Below are 19,569 nucleotides of genomic sequence, written 5' to 3' on the forward strand. Positions count from 1 at the left end.
CATTTGTAACATAAATCTATTGCATCAGATACCTAAAAAGTATATGAAGAAAGCTGAGGAATTAATATATAAAATGAAAACTGAACATAAAATAAAACGTTAGATTTATAATGCAGCCTTATTATTTAATGCGCAGAATATTGTACATTTAAATCAAATTCTATCGACTAATTTGTCTAGAAAATTGCCTTAAATAGAAATAATTTTACTTTTGCTCACAGAGCAGTGAATGCTCTAATGTAACCGAATTAAATAACTAGATCGTGATCAATCAGGTATGATTCGTAACGATCAACAATTTTCGATCTAAGAACTTATATATAAAAATACGTAAGAAAAAAGTTCGGCGTACACAGTTTTAAATGTTTAGTTCGGTATAAATAGTTAACAAAAGAAAACGCCAGTCTATGGTTCCCACAATGATTCATACTACAATAGAAAATGGAGCAGTGTGCTCTTTCTGAAATGCTCTTATTCCTTTAAATAATAAAGTGAACCCCCAATATTCTGCTTCAAAATCGGTCTCCTAAAACGAATGTCCCAGAAAGCAGATATATGTGAGAAAATTTCGCATGTGTTTTCGTGTGCATCAAGCTGAAATTTTAAAGATGAAATTTTGTTTCTACTCTGTATGGAAGACAGTGACTGAAAGGATGTGCTATTAATAAACTTGAAGAATTTAAATCTACAGAGCAAAATAAACTATAAAATAAAAACACTTCACACCTTTTCAGCGCGTTGCCAATCTAGAGATAGAAACCGCAGTGTTTTTTGAACCGCGTGTAAAACTGTGCCTTAATTTAATCTTTATGGCATAATGATTGTTATATGTATAAATTTTGAAAACAAAATTCTTCATAGCTCTTAATAATAAAGCTTATTCAATATTTATTTCATATTTAACACTTAATATATGATAATGATAAACATTATGATACTATGATTTGGAGAAGATTTATTCCTTTTTTTCCCTTCATTTGCATTGCTATCTTAACTTGCAAATTTATTTCCTTGCAGAGCAACTTCGTTATCATTCCTTTCTTTTGATATATTGATGGATAATTTTATAAAAGCTTTAACAGTTGTCTCCATGTGACTGATTAGATGGGATCATAAGAATTAAAAGAGATCGCAATTCAAAAAAGAGAAAAAAAAATCTGCATTCTTCAATGCATCTTCAAAAAACAAGCTTCCAGAGCAAATAGAAGGACCGGAAGTGTCGTCTTTTGTTCGAGATACAATATGATAGCGTTAATGATGCGTATTATGCTTACACAAAGTGCTTACGGCGATGTGACATAAAAAAGGTCGATCTGTCAGATCGGTCATTAGGTGCCGGCTCTCAAAACGCATAGATTATTCGATCGGCCATCAGACATGAAATATTCTTTCGAAACATGTTTATCACACAATTCAATCTTAGAAGAAGTTCATCAGAACAGTCTCAGTTTGATGTAAATGTTACATATCAGAATTAATTAGAATTAGCACACGTATCTCATAGAGGCTTAATTAACATTTCGAGGACAATCCTAATTAAAATTCTAATAACACTTTATACTGCGTTGCGCTATGAGAATCTCCAAACAAATACGCTTGTTCGAGAAAGAAAACATTTTGTAAAGTTATAAAGTTTCACATTCCCTCCTTTTTTATATCAAAATATTTAAAAAATAATCTGTAGTTTTTAGTAAGTATATTATTTCTCACGGGTTTTATAAACACTATTTCACTAATTCGTATGATCAGAATTGTTTGAAAAAAACTACTGCTACCGCTCATAACTGGTGTCTCAAAAAATTTACCTTTTAAGTACTTTCAAATGTTCCCATTGATTGTTTTTTGAAAATTTTGGACATAAATAGATTAGATTCTGTATTTACTTATTATGTCTTATGTTAAGTCAAAATATCTTTTCATACTCTTAAACGTTTATAGAATATTGGATGTATGCAGCAAAATCTGACTTTATAAGAGCCTTTCCCCTTTTTTCTCTAAAGACATATAATTGATAACTTATCTGCATACTAAATCTTTTTGCCTTTATTGCAAAGATTAAATTTTGCGCAATATTAAATCGTCTTAGAAGTTTGAAATGACATGCCAGACTGAAAGGATTACTCTACAAAATCTTTACAATATAAATTTCGCAGATCTTAGACAAGGATTGGGATATAAAAACGTATACCATGAATTTCTTGGTTTGAATAAGAAAGACATTTTTTTTTTGTTAATGAAATCAGTATCGGGGTGTGGGATGACGATATTTTTTCTTGTTCCTTTAAGATTTCTTTCTGCAGTATCAGTTTCTACTAAGTGTAACTCTTTAATAAAAAATACTTGAAATCTTGATTATAAAAATAAATTTCATTTGATCAGAGTTGTATCAAATATTTTGCTTCAATATTAGATACTTGTAATATGTAATATGAGAATGTACAATAAATTCATATTATTTGTTTTATTGTTAACAACACTCTTAAGACAGCTTTAATAGAGATGTTAGTTTTATTTGCTCCTTAAACTGAGAAAGTATGCACTTAAATGGCTACTTCATTTATGTGTACTTATAAGAGTTTTAGTGTAATGCGTACAAACGTTTCTTTAACATAATCACACATAACATTGCAAAATATTTAACACGAACAAAGCCATACGGATGTATGTTTTTAGCTCTAAACCGCACTTGAACATATGCATATGTAAAAGAATTCGATATGAATTATTGCTATGAAAAACCTGAAACTGGCATTACACGAACATACTTGGAAATTATAGAGTGGTAAATTTATAAGATAGGAACATAAAAAATAAATTAAGTATATGGTGATGTATACGGTTATGCTGCTATAAAATTCCATTTGTTTATCCCTCTCATTAGGTTCAGTGTTACACATGACATCGCATGAATAATGGATGCAGACATAAATTTTTAATCTTGCCTGCAAGCTCTCAAACAGCGTTTTCTAGCTTCCAACTTTAGAGGCAATGGCCTAAATTTGAGAAAGCAAAATGCACATGAAAAGTACCGTAGAACTCGGGAGAAATGCACGCATACCAAACGTATATGAATCAAAATGTTCTGGGGGGGGGAGAAAAAAGGACTGCACATCTTTTGCGAGCGAATTGACAATAAATGGAAAGCAGCTAACAGATTGTCGTTATGTTAGGTCAAGGACATCTGCAAGCTCTCGAGCAGCACAATAGCTGAGAAGAGTCCCCAATTGTTTCGGAAGTTAAGAAAAAAAAATTCCATTCATTGATGACTTACCGCTTGGATAAAGTCTCCTTCTGGTGAGTCATAGAATTTTCCTTCTTTTGCGGTATAGAACGAGAGACAACAGAGGTTAATACGTTAATCTAAACCTCATATTCATTGTTTTTTTCCATCCAAGGAATAATGCGACAATAAGCAGAAGTTATCTGACTAATGTGACATCATTTAATGAGCTCTTTCAAAACAATATTCCCCGTATTATTATAAGCTTCGCGAATCACAATCGGCTGTGAAATGAGGGAACATATTTCATGGTCTTTAAATGAGGGGTAGTTATTAACTACTACAATAATTACAAGATGGTAATGATGGGTTATGGAAAGGATAAGAGGCAATAATACATGAATTCAGTAATCAAAAGGAACTGCAAGAATTCTTCAGTTCAGTAGCAATCAAATATAAAGTTTGAGATGATAATATATTTACTCAAAGTTAAACTATGCACTAATCATTATTATCAGATATAAAGTACTCTTCATTTTATTACAGAAATCCATATAATTCATTACTATATGGCATGCTCGTCTTTACTGTAAGGCACACATTTCATAGACACTAATTTTATATCATGTCGCTAATTTTGATAAATCCAAAAATTTATATTTCTGTAGTTTTAAACTTGCGTAACACTAGGAAAGAAGTTTTCACAGAAGGGTGAGTTCTTATGCAAAGAGAAGCATAGAATTGAAAAGGATGAGTTTTCCAAGTTTACTTATACCAAAGATTCCTTCGCGAAGAACCCTATTTAACAGAGGATTCTCATACGAAATACACCACCACTTTTAGCCACCGCCACCACCCCATAAATTCTTTACTGTGAATACTGAATCTAATGGTAGAGTATATAAGCTGGTAACTATTGGATAGTGGGCATGACTTATACAAATCTTGAATACTATTAGCCTACCAACGTTGAATTGAGTACACATTCTGTGCCTGTTCAGTTACTTTTTGCCCCACACACAGATATTTGTGTTTACATATTTCCTTCATTTATTAAACTTTCTTTTTTAATATAACAATAGGCGAGGAAAGGAAACGCTTAGTTGTATCTTTAAAAGTGAAAATGGATGGACTAGGAAGAAAAAAACTAAGAAAATATCTTGGAACTACGAAAGCTAGAAGAGAAACATAACAGAAACTAAAAAATATGTTTCTATTATAAACTGTTATCGAAACTATTATAAAAAGCACTTTTCTGTCCTGATACAGTAAAACAACACTACACCTACCAACATTAACATATTTTGTTAACTTCCATCACTTTACTTTAACTTCTATGTGCGGCGAACTATTCTCACTAAAATGTAATTACAATAAAACCTGTTTAATTATTAAAAATATATGTACTGATAGTTTCATAAATGATTTACTACAAAAATCCGCGTAAATGTTTAGTTTCCTAAGATAAAAGAAGGAGTTTAAGAATGATACTATTGTATATCACATACAAAAGAATAACGTAATATATTATTATCATATTTATGATTTTCAATCTGGATTAAAAGCAACTTTCTGTTATCAAAATTCTCATTTATCTGAAGAGCACGTTTTTACATTACCCAGTATAAATCAAGTTTTATAGGAGAGTGATTAGGTCGGAAGCCATTTCAAACATATTTCCTTTCAAGTTGTATAACAGAATATTATCAGCTAAGAGTTTTATTGTATTCACGCATTTTAATTAATGTACAATTAAAGTACACACAAGGAAAGGATGTCTGAAAACCTTTGAGAAGAAATTCAAAATGAAACATTGAGAGTGAAGATTCGTAGTTAGTAATTGAGGAGTCAAACGAAGCGTGGTGTTTTCAATGCCAAAAGCAAAAGTTTTTTTTTTAAACATTTTTTCGGAACATATTATTCAAACTCTCAAGCAGATAAAGTTCTCCTAATAAGATACTTTTGGCTGAATGAGAAAATGCCTAAATGAACTCTGAAAACTAGTTCTCGTGCAGACCATTTTTAAAGTTGCTGGATTATGAATATTATTCTCAAGTAGCACGGCAATACAATAACACATTTACCTGAGTTACTGAGGATAATGTAACACTGGCGATGAAGAATAATGAATAATATTTCTAAGGCAAATACAGTCAAAAGTCGTTAATCCGGACTCGTCGGGACTTCGGCGATTCCGGATAATCGATTTTTCCGGATTATAGATCATCAGTTTAAATCTGGTAAAATGGCATGCAGAAATTATAAAATTAAAAATATGAAACCATAATTTACGAAATAAAGAACAATTATGATCTAAAGGGTATCAAAATTTACAAAAAAAAAAAAGCTTAATATTTATTTGTTTACTTTATTAAACATTTCTTTCAATGTAAGTTGTTTAAGTTGCTTCGTTTTTTATGTGATAATACATTCTCTTTAATTCTATAAACAGACATAATTTCTTGTTCAGTTACAAAGTTCCGCTGTTCAAGTCCTATAATTGCTGTGTCGAGAATACCGACTAATTTGTCAATCGAAATTTTTTGTTTTCAATAACCTCTGTCACTTTCTTCACTATCGGAAGCCAATTATAATGACGAGGAATTTGATTTAAATCATATCAAAGATGGAGTGCATCGAGATGAAATACTACATTTAATAAGGAATTATAAGCCAAATAAAATAAAAACATCTGCCCTGAAGATAAGGATAGTGCTGACAGATCAACTTCCAATTCATTGCACGCCGCCACGGCGTTAAAGATAAACAAACGTTAAAATTTAGATAAACGGACGTTAAAGTTTAGATAAACAAAGGATATGCCTTTATCCATTTTTTGCAGCAATTCCACTTTTTGTTTAATGGACTCCGAAAGATACTTTCGCTTTGTACATCCCTTTACATATTAGTAAATATACATCGGAAATTCTATTTGACATAATCGAAAGTTCAAGCTTACTTTTATAAAATTGCTCTAACAGTCTGCAAAAAATAATAATCCGGATCCAATTCGAAGATTAAGGAACAACGCAATCTGCAACATTAACTGAAATAGATAATTAGATAATTTTAGCTTAGCTTATCCCGTCCGTTATACATTAAACGCGCTTTCGTAAACGTATTTTGCGCACGCGCACACGTAAATTCGCAGCGGTAAAGGTCTTACGCGCATGCGTCAACGCGACACATGCGCAGAAAGTTTGTAGCTTTGAGGTCCGGATTATAGATCATTCCGGATTATGGGTGTCCGAATTAACGACTTTTGACTGTATTATTATGATTATTTCCGCATTTCATAATATGTTCATTAATACTTGGTGAATTAATTATAAGCATTGAATAGCCCGAAAAAGAATTAAGTACATGATATTTCGGGGTACTTTGAATGACATTTAAATTTCAAATGTGGAAAACACTGAAAGATACTGTAATTAAGTTAATGAGATCTGTACTGCAATAATTAATGAAATGCTAAAACAAAGTAAGATAATATAAAATTATGTTATCATACATATGTTATCTAAATTATGTTAAGCATACATATTGCACTCTCTCTGCGGAAAGATTGACTTCGGCGGAATCTACGACTAAAAAATTATACGAATAAAATACGTTGCATTCAATTACAATGCTAAATTCAACAACAATTTGCCTTCTTTAACTGCAATAGTTCAATTCTTCAAGAACAAATAGAGGATTTTTGAAGGATTTCACAGAAAGCTGAGGATATCAAATACAACTACCGTGCATTTACTTCACGGAATTTAAATCAGCAAAATGTAATAGCTGCTCTGTCACCGAGAATGATCTAAAATTCAAAAATTCCTTAATTATTTCATCTGAGTTAGATTGGTGGGCAGCTAAAGCTTGTTTATGTTAGGTAGAAAATAAAGGAACAAAAACAATTTTATTGCATTGCAAACTTGCAAACTTACCTTAAATTTATTTTAAACTAGCATTTCCTATTACAGTAATGTAAATTAATAAAGATATGCATAATTTGCACTATAAAAATTCCATCTTCAAGTAAATTACATGGGAAAGCGCATTTATATTAAACAGGATAACACGCCGGAGCAATAACAAAAATCATTCACAGTCTCAAAAATTAAAGTACACATAGCAATTCCTTAGTCTCACACAAATAAAATATCATCAGTTTCGAAAAATTTCTTAATTTTTGGACGCATATTCGTTTGTTTAGAGCACATCTGTTCACAAATATTCAAGTTAATCATGATTTTGCTTGGGTCTTCAGTCAGAGTGCTTTAGATAGCTCTTTCTAGAGTGATTTAATTAGCTTTTTCTGTTGCAATGACTCTTAACAGCAGGCATATATATTAACGTCTAGTACTTATAAAAAAGGCATTTCCATGTTATAACTTCGCGGCCACATCAGGCTTTTGACAAGTAAATGCATCCAAAAGCTGCATTTTTCTTCAACATTTCACATTGTAAATTTAAGTCTTTATTTAACACACAGTTATCAAGTAGTTTTGTAAAAGACTAATGCATTAATTAGCAAAGTTAAAATTTTTTTTCGTCTATTCGATTCATTGCATTTCGAAACGCAAAACAACAGGCTACCCTGTTCAAGAGCAAATTATTCTTTGCTGAACATTGATACTCTTGATTAAAAGCAAGGACTTTTAGCAAACAAAGCAAGAAGGAATGGAAACAATGAACATAAATCTTACACTAGAAATAGTGGAACCAATTTTCCATTGCAAAGCAGCCAATTCCAGTAGGACTTCTTCTGATTAAATTACAAAAACCCTTTTTTGGCATAGGCAATTGGATTTTCTCTCTAACAATCAAGGACGTTCAATTCAAAGCAGTTTTAGTTATGAGTTTTAAATGTGTAAGGCATTTTCTTGCTCTTTGCCGCATGCTTCATTGTGTAATTGGAAAGTACGTCCGGTTAGCAGTCGGAGGTTCGGAGGTCGAATCTCGGCGAGGGTTGCGGTTATTCTTCCTGTTTCCTTCTTTGATAAATCTAATGATTCTACAGACCGAGGAGGTGGAATCATAAACTTTCAATAACTAGAGAAGAAAAGACTTTGTTTGATACAATAATTCGTTACATTTTGTGTTTCAAATAAAGTAGAAGATCAGTTTTAAGACAGCTATTTTGGAGTTCAATCCAAGTTAGATCAATTAACAAAAATAGATTATTATAAAAACAATTATGTCTTATAAAAACCACCTACTTCCGTTGCTAATATTTTTTCATTTTTTTATTTTTTATTTTGAAACGAAAAGAGATTTCTTCCAGCGTTTAAATAATTTCACATTAAACACGAAGATAATTTTCTTCAGTAAATATTAATAACATACTTTTTCATGTAATAAGCAATTTTTAATAATATAGTAGATTAAATTTGCTCTCTGTTAATTTGATATCTTGCCTACGATTTTTTTAACTTATACGTAATTCCACATTTGCAGCCATCGACAAATTAATGCCTGCACACAATATAAAAGCTTTTAGTTATAAAAGAAGTATGCAACTACGACCTGGTAGGTAGCATAGACCTTTCAGGTAGTATAGAAGAAAGAATTATTTGATAAGATAATTTGTTAAATTGCAGAGCTATGCATCAAAATTTATGTGGGACTATAAGATTTAACATTTAAGAGTTTAGTCTGAATTGGACTAATTAACAGAAGCAAATTTCAATAGAGTATAAATGTGGATTATCAGAAACTGCCTTATCTTGTTTGTTCATAGGTTCTAAAATTTCATGTTTTGAAGAGAATAAAGATACCTTCCATTCGCTAAATAATTTTAGTTGCAACACGCAGAAAAATCTCAGCAACTATTACTATTAAACTTCTGTATGTAGTTACCAATTTCTAACAGCATATTATATTAAATGTCCCTGCTATTAATTTGATATCTTTCGTATGGCTTTTTGAAACCTATAGTTATTTCGAAAATAGCAGCTGTTGACAAATTTAGGTATATTTACAATTTATATCATAAGATTCCTTGGAAATAGGACTTACCTCTAAATAAGTGAAATGGCAAGTTTTCTCATTTAAGGTATTTTATGCTTGACAATTTTATTGTCAGTTCGGAACGTAAATGACACGTCTACAATTTCTAACGGCCATGACCTTCGAGTTGTCTATTGTTCTGGTAAGAATGCGATTTTCGGAGAAGTGAGAGTGAATAAAGTATTGTGATTTTTCTTTCTTTTGTGATAGTGATTGTGAAATTCCTAATTGAGCCATGGCTAGTATTGAGGAGGAAATCGGGAAGGATAGGGGATTAGTTGCAATGAGGAGTCAATAAATAAAAATACAATACTTCTATATAAAACTGATAAATTTAGATTAGCTTAATCCGGATGGAACACGGAGTGATTGCACAATATAGATGCCAATTTAAAACCAATTAAAATAATGACTACGCGAATGCTAACTATCTAAAAGAGTATACAATTCAAAATCCACTTATTTTTACAACCTGATTTAAAAACCAAATGATTTCCTACACAGTCGTACGTTCAAAAAGTGTTAGATACGACCCTGTGTTACATTCTTTTGACAATATTTTAAGCACAGAAGCAAAAGTGCGGCAATAGTTTGCGAAAATAGGTAAATTTAAAGATTGAATGCTACAAACTGTAAACAAAGTAGCTATAGTTACAAGATGGCAACAATGAAAATCTGAACTTGCCGCAGAGCAGTGTAATAAAATATACAGAGAATTTATTGCTCTGCCGCAGCGCAGAGTAATAAAATAATCAAAATCAATTCGTGATTTCGAATCTTTAGTTATCATAAGTTTCCTAATAACTAATAAAAAAAATTTAAAAGAAGTTAAAGCAAAATTCTTGCCAAACATATTTCCGCAGAAATTTATTTGCAAACACAATCCCTTCTCTAGCCGAAGTTACTTTCAAAGAAAAATGTAACGTTATGTTTTCCTTTAATTAATTAGAAACAAATAAAAATGCATTTGCACGATATTAGGCAAATTTGCATGATTAATTAATTATAATCATAATAAAACGATCTCTATATAAAGAGTTAAGATTAATGATCTCTAACACGAAAGGGAAAAAAAAATAATCCGCTTTTTATTTATTATTTATTTTATAAGGTATTTCTCCCACCTTTTTGGCATGCCTTCGTGGTGTGGTGGTCTGCACGCTGGGCCGGTACTCCAGAGGTCCGTGGTTCGAATCCCGGCGAAGGCGTTTTTAATTTTTCATCTTGCCTGCTTCCTAAATACCTAATGTCTCTACAGTGGAGCTCGAACTAAAAGGGTGGTGGATGATGACTCTCCACACCCAGGATTTGGCGATTGGGTTCCCTAGAAACCCCAGTTGCCCTTTAAAAGAGGAAGTATATAAAGTATTTCTCCCGCCTTCTTAGCGAGCCTTCGCGTGGTGTAGTAGTCTACGCGCTCAGCGCGTAATTGAGAGGTCCGCATTTCGATTCCCGGCGAAGGCGTTGTTTATTTTTCATCTTTCCTGCTTCCTAAAAATGCCTAATGTCTCTACAGTGGCGCCCGAACTAAAAGGGTCCTGGATGATGATTCTCCTCACTAAGGATTTAGCGATTTGGGTCGCTAAAATCCCCAGTCGCCCTTTAAAAGGGGGTATATAAGGTATTTCTTCCACCTTCTTGGCATGCCTTAGTGGTGTGGTGGTCTGCACACTGGGAAGGTATTCCAGAGGTCCGCGGTTCGATTCCAGGCGAAGGTGTTGTTAATTTTTCATCTTTTCTGCTTCAAAAAAATAAAATTTAAAAAAAAAACATAATGTCTCTACAATTTTATTTAAGAAGTCCGTTTACGGCATATCGCTCGCAATTTTTTGGTATTTCAGCGTAAGGCAGATTTAAAGAACATAATATAGAAGTTAGCTTTGTAGCAAAAATTTCAAATATGCCATGACTTGTAAAGAATAAATGAAAGAACTGTTATATTAGTGTAAATCTAAATGGGTATTAGTGTAAATCTAATGGGTATATTAGTGTAAATCTAATGGGTATTTTTATTCAGTCATTAAAATAATGAGCAGTGAATGAAAACTTATTTTGAACAATTTAAAAACACTTATTTGAATGAGAAGAAAATACAAAAAATGCAAACTCTCCTTCAATTTATATTATTTTTGAAAGTAACATTTTGTGATACCACATTAAATCTAGACAACGCTACTACTTAAGTCATTAATGAGATCTTATAGCCTTAAGTGCCTTTCTTTTGTCCTTTTTACAAGAGCACAAAAGATTAAGATGCATTAGGGTATTAAAAAAAAGCTCAGGCTTTTATACTAATAATTGCTGTTAATATTACCATCGCTTATTTTTCACAATTATTATTATCCAAACTTCGATTTTTCTTTATACAGAAATAAAACTGTTTTGCTTCATAATTGTCAATGCAATGAGCAAGAAATAACCTGTAACTTTTCATCGAGTAAACTGATTTTCTAGGAAGAACGCGCATGTGAAAATTTTATGTTATTTCAACCTTTGATTATATCTGTTTAGAAACAGTATCATTCCACGCTTCTCTAACTATTAATGAAAACGAATGATTTTTCCCCCTTGTCTGGACAATAATGATCATTAAAGTCAGAAACTCTGTCTTCTTCCTTTCCAGCTTGAATTCGTTACAGATATTGTACATTAACCATAATCATTGCAGCGAGCCTAGGTCTTTCAACCGTTCCTTCAGAACTAAAGCTCATTCATTTGAACTCAGCCAACAAGTCACGGAATTATTGGTGCTTTGTATGCTACGTACTTGCTCGAACAAGCAAGAAGAATCTGAGGAGGGCGGGGATGTGACTACGGAAAACAGATCTTAATCTCAAAAGAAAAGCTTCTGGAATGAAAATCGCATTGCATGCACGACAATGACTCCGACGTAGAAGATGATAGCGAATCTCTATTTCACCAATGATGTCTTTTCCCTGCCTTCCACGGCTCTGTGAAAAGGTTGTTCTAAGTCCGAACAAAACATAAAACAAAAAGTGAACAAAAAACTCTATTGGATTGATGAATTTATTTTCTCCTAACAAAAGAACAGGAAGATGGTGGCATCAGGAAAACGTGATTCCGGTTTATTTTTTGTTTACTTCTTGGTCTAGAAGAGATCTTAGAAAATGGTGATTTTTGTCATAGATGTGTTTGAATTGCTGAAGTATACCTTAGAAGGAATGCTGATAAACGTTTTATATGCTAAATATGATCACGATTCCAATTTTCATTGCTTAAGTTCTACCTGCTTTCCAAGTTGTCTATGCAACGAGCTCAGATTAAGTAATGAAATGCTGAAGTTCTCAATAAAGTGAAATAAGCAGACATTATGGATAAATGCATAAACATCTGCACACGCAAAATACATTTAAAATACTGCAAAGGTTCACAAAAGTTTCTTTTCATTTTCCACCTTATCATGGAGAGAGGAAATTAAGAAATCAACAGCAACATGATTATTTAAGACACTTTAAAGTAATGTTGAGCTAGAAAATATTTCTCCATCAAGAAAGCGGAGAAATAATTTTTCGCAAGGCCTTTGACAATATTTAGAATAACATCTTATTCTTTTAATATTAAAAGCCAAGAATGTATAGTATAATTTGAGAGAAGAAGTGACTGAGATTTTCAAAACATTCGTTTAATTTTTCCCAGATCGGAAAATGCAAAGCAAACATATCGGTAATTTTACAGACATTTCACATATCGGAAATTTCGGAGAGTTAAAGTTTTTGAAATTACGAAAGAAAGCTAACTGAAAATAATTAGCTTTTCAAGCTTTTAAAATTACCAAAGAAAGCTAACTGAAAATAATTAGCTTTTCAAGCTTTTAAAATTACCAAAGAAAGCCAACTGAAAATAATTAGCCTTTCAAGCTTTTAAAATTACCAAAAAAGGCAACTGAAAATAATTAGTTTTTCAAGCTTTTGAAATTACCAAAGAAAGCTAACTGAAAATAATTAGCTTTTCATATGCTTTAGAAATCTCATTTATTTTTACTTTATTTGCTGTTATTAATAATTTGTTTCTTTCATTAGAGCTACCAAATCTTTGTTGAACACTTTCGAATAAGAATACTAGAACTCACAGTTTTTACTTACTATTTTAGTTCACGTTATTTTTGATTTTCTGACTGTAGGCTAAATGAATCTAGCTTTTTTTAAATATTAAAATGCATTAATAATTTTGCATTCCAACTCATATTCCTCGCAATTCTTTACTAAAAGTACTGGTTTCTATATCAGAGAAATAGATTCAGATTGCTAAGAAAACAAATTTTAAAAATACAGCGAAATTAAAAAAAAAGTATTAATGTCAGTGATATGGAAGAGAGTTTTACAGCTTTACAGCTCATGCGAGTAAAGTTCTTCGCTAAAAAAAAATAATAATAATAAAATAAATTTAAAAAAAAAATAAATAAAAAAATAGAAAGGTATCTGCAAGTAAGTTTAATAACTTATATCTCTAAAAACTATAAATCGCCTAAACAAAGTAAATTACATACTGGGCACTGTCAAAAATACCCAGAACTCAGAGAGCTGCGAGATATGTAGCAATTGCAAAACACGCTCTTATTTTTCTCTCATTGTTTATATATTCTTTATTGCTTGCTCGTTTTCATCTTTTAAACCTTTTCTTTCTGGACGGTTTTAAAAATCTCATGAATTAGATGTTTTGTCAGTTGGCAAAATCCAGCCTTGAACGTCAGTGGAGTCACTTCTGTTTCCTTTTTGCGGATAAAGGAAGAGAGCAAGCTGCGTGAAGTGGATTATTAAAACAAAAGTAACAATCCAGGCGCAACGAAGCTTTAGAAAAACGTATGCTTGACGAACTCCAAGACGAAGTACGTAGTTAACAGTAGTGCAGTGGTACTCTGAACACATAGTTACGAAGATATTAGGTTTTCGAAAACGCCATATCATTTCACTCTTAAATAATGCAGTTTTAAAAGACATGTCCACAGCCATTCTTAACACTTAAACCGTCGTATATTTTTCACAAAATTCTGCCAAAAATGAAATTTTTACCCTCCCATTTTAAAATTCCCAAAATTAGAAATCAGTTGGTACCATAAGCAGTATTTGTGTGGGTGTATGTAATTTTTTTTAAAAGCTGTAAAATTATCTAAAACTCGCACTTTTTCCCCTTATTTGCGGCTTTTTTTACACAAGCTCAATAGGTTTACTAACATTTACATTAAACTACGCGTGTGGTGTTAAGTATTTTATATTACTACTTAATAAGATGGTAAATTTATTTGTATGAAATTGCTTACTGGCTCAGCGATGATTCTGTTTTCAAAATTTAATAATTTTTTCTGTGAATGCTAAATCTTGGAATAAATTTATGCATAATCCATAACTGCAGCCTTGCAACAGAAATGAGCATCAGAAAACTGTTCACATCAGAATCATATTTAAATTTTTCAAAGCTAAATCCATTTTTTTCAATAAAGGTACTTCTTATTTTACAAAATTTCGCCACCAAAGGAGGAAAAATAGCTCCACAAAGCGCGCTTTATGGCTGATACATACATTCTTTTGCCCCCCCACCAAAAAAAAATCGAAGCACCATGAAGGAAGTGGTTGTTTTTGATGAAATTTAATAGGCGTATAGCTCATACCGCTATACACATATTTAAGGGCGCTTTATGGCTGATATATACTAGTACTGGGTTTGAATATGGCAAAGCACCTGTTTAACTTAACGAGAAGCATGCCTTCCTGCAAGACTGTCTAAATATAAAATTCTAGAAGGAATAATTCTAAGCATAAAATCAAATTTACAGTAAATCAACTGTTATTAATTGATCATTTCTGCATTTTAAAAGAGTTATGGCTACGCCAAAACTAAATAGCGGAATAGCTTATACTAATTAATTTTATCAACAGCAAAGACCGTTCATTTTATAAAAAGCAGCTTATATGTGGAACAAAATCAACTAGGATTAAAACACTTTTATGTGAACGGGGTGCGAATTTCCTATGTGTTCATCGGTACCGCTACTATTTGAGTGGCATCAAAAATGGACCAATGGACTTCAGCTACAGAATTCGCCCACGTAATGTTTCATGAAAAGGAGAAATAAAAATTCATTTTCCAAGTCCAATTTTTTTCATGTGGGTATAAGATATTTTCTCGCTCCTTTGCGCATGCCTTCGTGGTGTAATTGGAAGCATAACTGGCGCGTATTCGAGAGGTCCAGGTTCGAGTCCTGGCGAAGGCATTGCACATTTTTTGCGTATCCGGCTTCGGAAAAAAAAAACCTAATGATTCTACAGTGGCACCCGAAGTAAAAAAAAAAAAAATGGTGAACGCCAAGTGTACTACCGTTACACCACGAAGGCATGCTGGAAGGAAGGAGAAAGTACCTTTATAGACCATCCATCCTGCGGGTAGATATTTTAGTATTAACTGTTGCAGTCATAAATTTCTAGTTATATAAGTATATTCATTTATTTCAGCACCTCAAAAATAATCATGCTTATAATATAACAGCTTACAATTAGATATGCAGCTAAGCATTAAAATTTACATATGCAACTAAGTATTAAAATAAAATTATTTTCTCCCTAGCTTTGCTTTTACTGCAGAAAATTCTGTTTTAATTTTATAACACTGTAAACGTGTTAAAAGAAGAAAATAAAGTTGTACTGGCTTTCATCAACAATACTGTTGCGTGCGTACGGGTTCGTAATGGATTGATTGCACACATAACTGATGATAGCTTAATAAAATTTATTTTAACAGCTCGTTCAGCCCTTATTAGTATGACAGACCACAATTAATAGTTAACACTATAAACTATACTAAGAACGTTAAACAGAACTCATTACAAATCTCATGTAAACATCACACGGAGATATGTTAGCACTACAAAGTCAGCTCTGAACTAAAACAATTGAAAATTGATTCTCTCACTGGGCATATAAAGTTACAAAGCTCACGTAAACAGCGATGCTCACACGGAGATCTGTTAACACTATAAAGTCAGCTCTGAACTAAAACAATGGAAAATTGAAGCTCTCTTTGGGCTTATAAAGTTTCAAAGCTCATGTAAACAGCGATGCTCAAACGGAGATCTGTTAGCACTATAAAATCAGTTCTGAACTAAAACAATTGAAAATTGATTCTCTCTCTGGGCTTATAAAGTTACAAAGCTCACGTAAACAGCGATGCTCACACGGAGATCTGTTAGCACTATAAAGTCAGCTCTGAACTAAAACAATGGAAAATTGAAGCTCTCTTTGGGCTTATAAAGTTACAAAGCTCATGTAAACAGCGATGTTCACACGGAGATCTGTTACCACTATAAAGTCAGCTCTGAACTAACACAAATGAAAATTGAAGCTCTCTTTGGGCTTATAAAGTTACAAAGTTCATGTAAACAGCAATGTTTACACGAAGATCTGTTAGCACTATAAAGTCAGCTCTGAACTAAAACAATTGAAAACTGATGCTCTCTCTGGGCTTATAAAGTTTTTCCTCGGCTGCCAAGAAATCTTTATTTATCGAAATTACTGGAAGGCATACAGTTACTCAATTACCGTTACAAAGGGATCGAACAAAAATGTCGCCAAATGCTCGTTAAAGTTATCGACAAAATTAGTCACCCAAACCATAGCCAGCTTGACGATATCTCGCCAAATTAACGAGATAGCCATTTACTTCAATGTTAAATGCACTTGCCTCTGTAATCTTATTTTTCCGGCAGAGCTTCACTCTCTTCCCATTTTTCATGTTACGTCATACCAAAGATATTACAATTTCACATATAATTTCACTAAAAGTATTTGCGTATACGCAAAATTCATAACAATATAATTAAACTGTATATTACAATACCATACTTATTCATATTTCATTGATATTGACTAGATAACTTAGCACAGAGATTTTCTTTACGATTAAACAGCGCTTTCTCCAAATTTATTTCTGAAATCAATTAAAAGGCAGGCAGAATTTAAATCGAGTCTAATATAAGAAAGAGACAAACACGAAAATTATGAACATTCAGGCTTGAGGATTTTGGATGGATTTCGATTCATTGAAAATCTGATGTCCAAGAATTAAAAATTTTTCAGTTAAAGTATGCTAATACATTACCTAAGATGCAGCGAAACTGCTTGCAATCTTATACTCATGTAGGATAACATTTATTTATTTAGGGTTCACCTAAAGCTCAAAAAGCAGAAAATAAATGCAGCTTATGTGTTATGCCTGGCCATTAAGATCTCTTGATGTTAAACCAGTTAAGCATAAAAGATATGCTTTAGAGAAATAAACTATAGAGCTCAGATGAACTTTCCAAATACTGCATTTTCTTCGATTTTCTGTAAACTAATTTATTGTTATTATAATTGCAGGGTTTCACTTGATCTAGTAATGCTAATTTAGCCCAATAACACTAACAGATGTGAAACAAATTATCACCATGCCTGAAACAACGACAAAGTCATGAGAATGTTAAAAATAACCTCTTTATTTAAATAGAAATTAAAACACCAAGGCACTCTCTTGTACTGCTGTTTCCACAACTCGTGATGATTTAAAAATTTCATAGAACAGTGAAAATTAAAAGTCGAACAGTAGTCAAGGACTACTGTTAAACTTTTAGGCACTATATTAGAAGCTGGCTCAGAACTTTACTGGAGCGTCAGAATTAAACGTCGGCAGCGAAAACACGCAAAGCCAAATAATTACAACCAATTAGTGCTGGCGGGAACTTAATACGAAGCATGTACGCGATGCTAGAAACACGCTCTGTCTTAAAATCCGAAAACCTCACTTTAGATACTGGGTACTCACTTGCCCTCTGGTGAGGAATAAGGAAAGGAGAATCTACGCTACAGTTAAAACTGAAATTATAAATACCTGGTTAATTAACGTAAAATTCCCTACACAGTCTGGAAAATTCTTCTGGACAAAAAATTCAAATCTGAAAGCCATTTACCATAATTATGAAATAGTCAGCCTTTTATGAAGCTCGTATTTACACATTAATTTTTTTATTTATGAGCTTGTTCGCACAAAATTCTATTTTTAAGTAACAACCAGTCATTGTATGCTGTCTGGAATCCAGCAAACAGGCTTGAAGAAATCAAAATCTTTTCAATTTTTAACTTAAATTTTTCCTCTTAAATGTATATCGATGCATTATGTTAGACAATATATACATACATAAAAATACATATACACGCATATATATATATATACATATAAGTAGAAAGTAATAATAAACTTAAAGCATCTAAACTAATCAGTAAATTGGAATAAAAACAAGGCAATTCCTATATAATATAATAATTGCAACCATGTATAAAAGGTTTAACACAATATCAGAACTAATCCAGTTAAAGAGAGAGTTCATAGTAGAACAATATCGAAAAATAAAAATGCGAAAGGGAAAGGATACAGAAGTATACAAATAAAAATTAATCTCCTTTTATTGAAACTCCATTTCAGAACTCATCAGGGGAAATGAATTAAAACTTCATAAAAGTCGATTAATATATTTTGAAAATATGTCTCGTTCTCCTGATCCATTTGAGATCAAAAATCGTAACAAGATTTCATCATGCATGAATATGTATTTTCATTTATTCCCATTTAAAAATTTTTAATTCTTTTATGGACGACTAAAAATGGAGACTTCAAAATAAAGACGAGATTTTGTGTCCCAAGTCAACTGGAGCTATGAAATTAACGATATAGCGGTTATGCAGGATTAACCATACTCTGATAATGACGAAGTGCTTTTATTAAAACGCTTTTACAGATCTATAGGCTGAGATTCTCTATACGTGTAAAACATTTATCGAAAAATATTTTATATGAAAAAATGGTGTTTAGCACAAGAGAAAACGAAATGTGAGATAAGCCTTGGTCAGGCGATAACAAAGCACATCTGCCTTGACCAAAAACCTGGTTGATTTGCCAAATCATATACTATAATTTCCTTCTTAACGCTATATGCATGGAAGTTTCGTGAGAATGTGACGTCGTTTATTGAAGGCTGTTTCGTGCTTGTGCTCGATTTTTGGCACAAGAGAATGACGAGCTACGGGGAAACTTGAATGTCATCCCTTTCACCTTTCTATTTTGCTTTTGACTTTGAAATAAGAGCATCAGTAATGCTAAACCAGAAGATGGAAATTTTATGTTAAAGCACTGGATTTCTGATTGAAACAAATTCGAGCAATTACGTAAATCCTCAACCCTATATTGAATTTTCCTCTCACAAGACTTAACTGATTAATGTCCACTGGATAATCAGTTTTATGTCCCAAGGCTAAGACAGCAGAAATGAACGATTTTTTTTTAAAGCTGCAGGTGTCCGACGACTA

At 32.2% G+C, this 19,569-nt stretch overlaps 1 protein-coding gene across 2 annotated transcripts in view; it reads right to left on the reverse strand.

Annotated features, from left to right (window-relative positions):
* Cad96Cb (protocadherin Fat 4-like Cad96Ca) overlaps nucleotides 1-19,569 on the reverse strand; it is a 146,276-nt gene that overhangs the window by 60,161 nt on the left and 66,546 nt on the right. The window lies entirely within an intron of this gene.

Source organism: Stegodyphus dumicola, chromosome X2 (genome assembly GCF_044657685.1).
Source record: "Stegodyphus dumicola isolate Sdum_Otavi_A_Nest chromosome X2, ASM4465768v1".
Classification (NCBI taxonomy): domain Eukaryota; kingdom Metazoa; phylum Arthropoda; class Arachnida; order Araneae; family Eresidae; genus Stegodyphus; species Stegodyphus dumicola.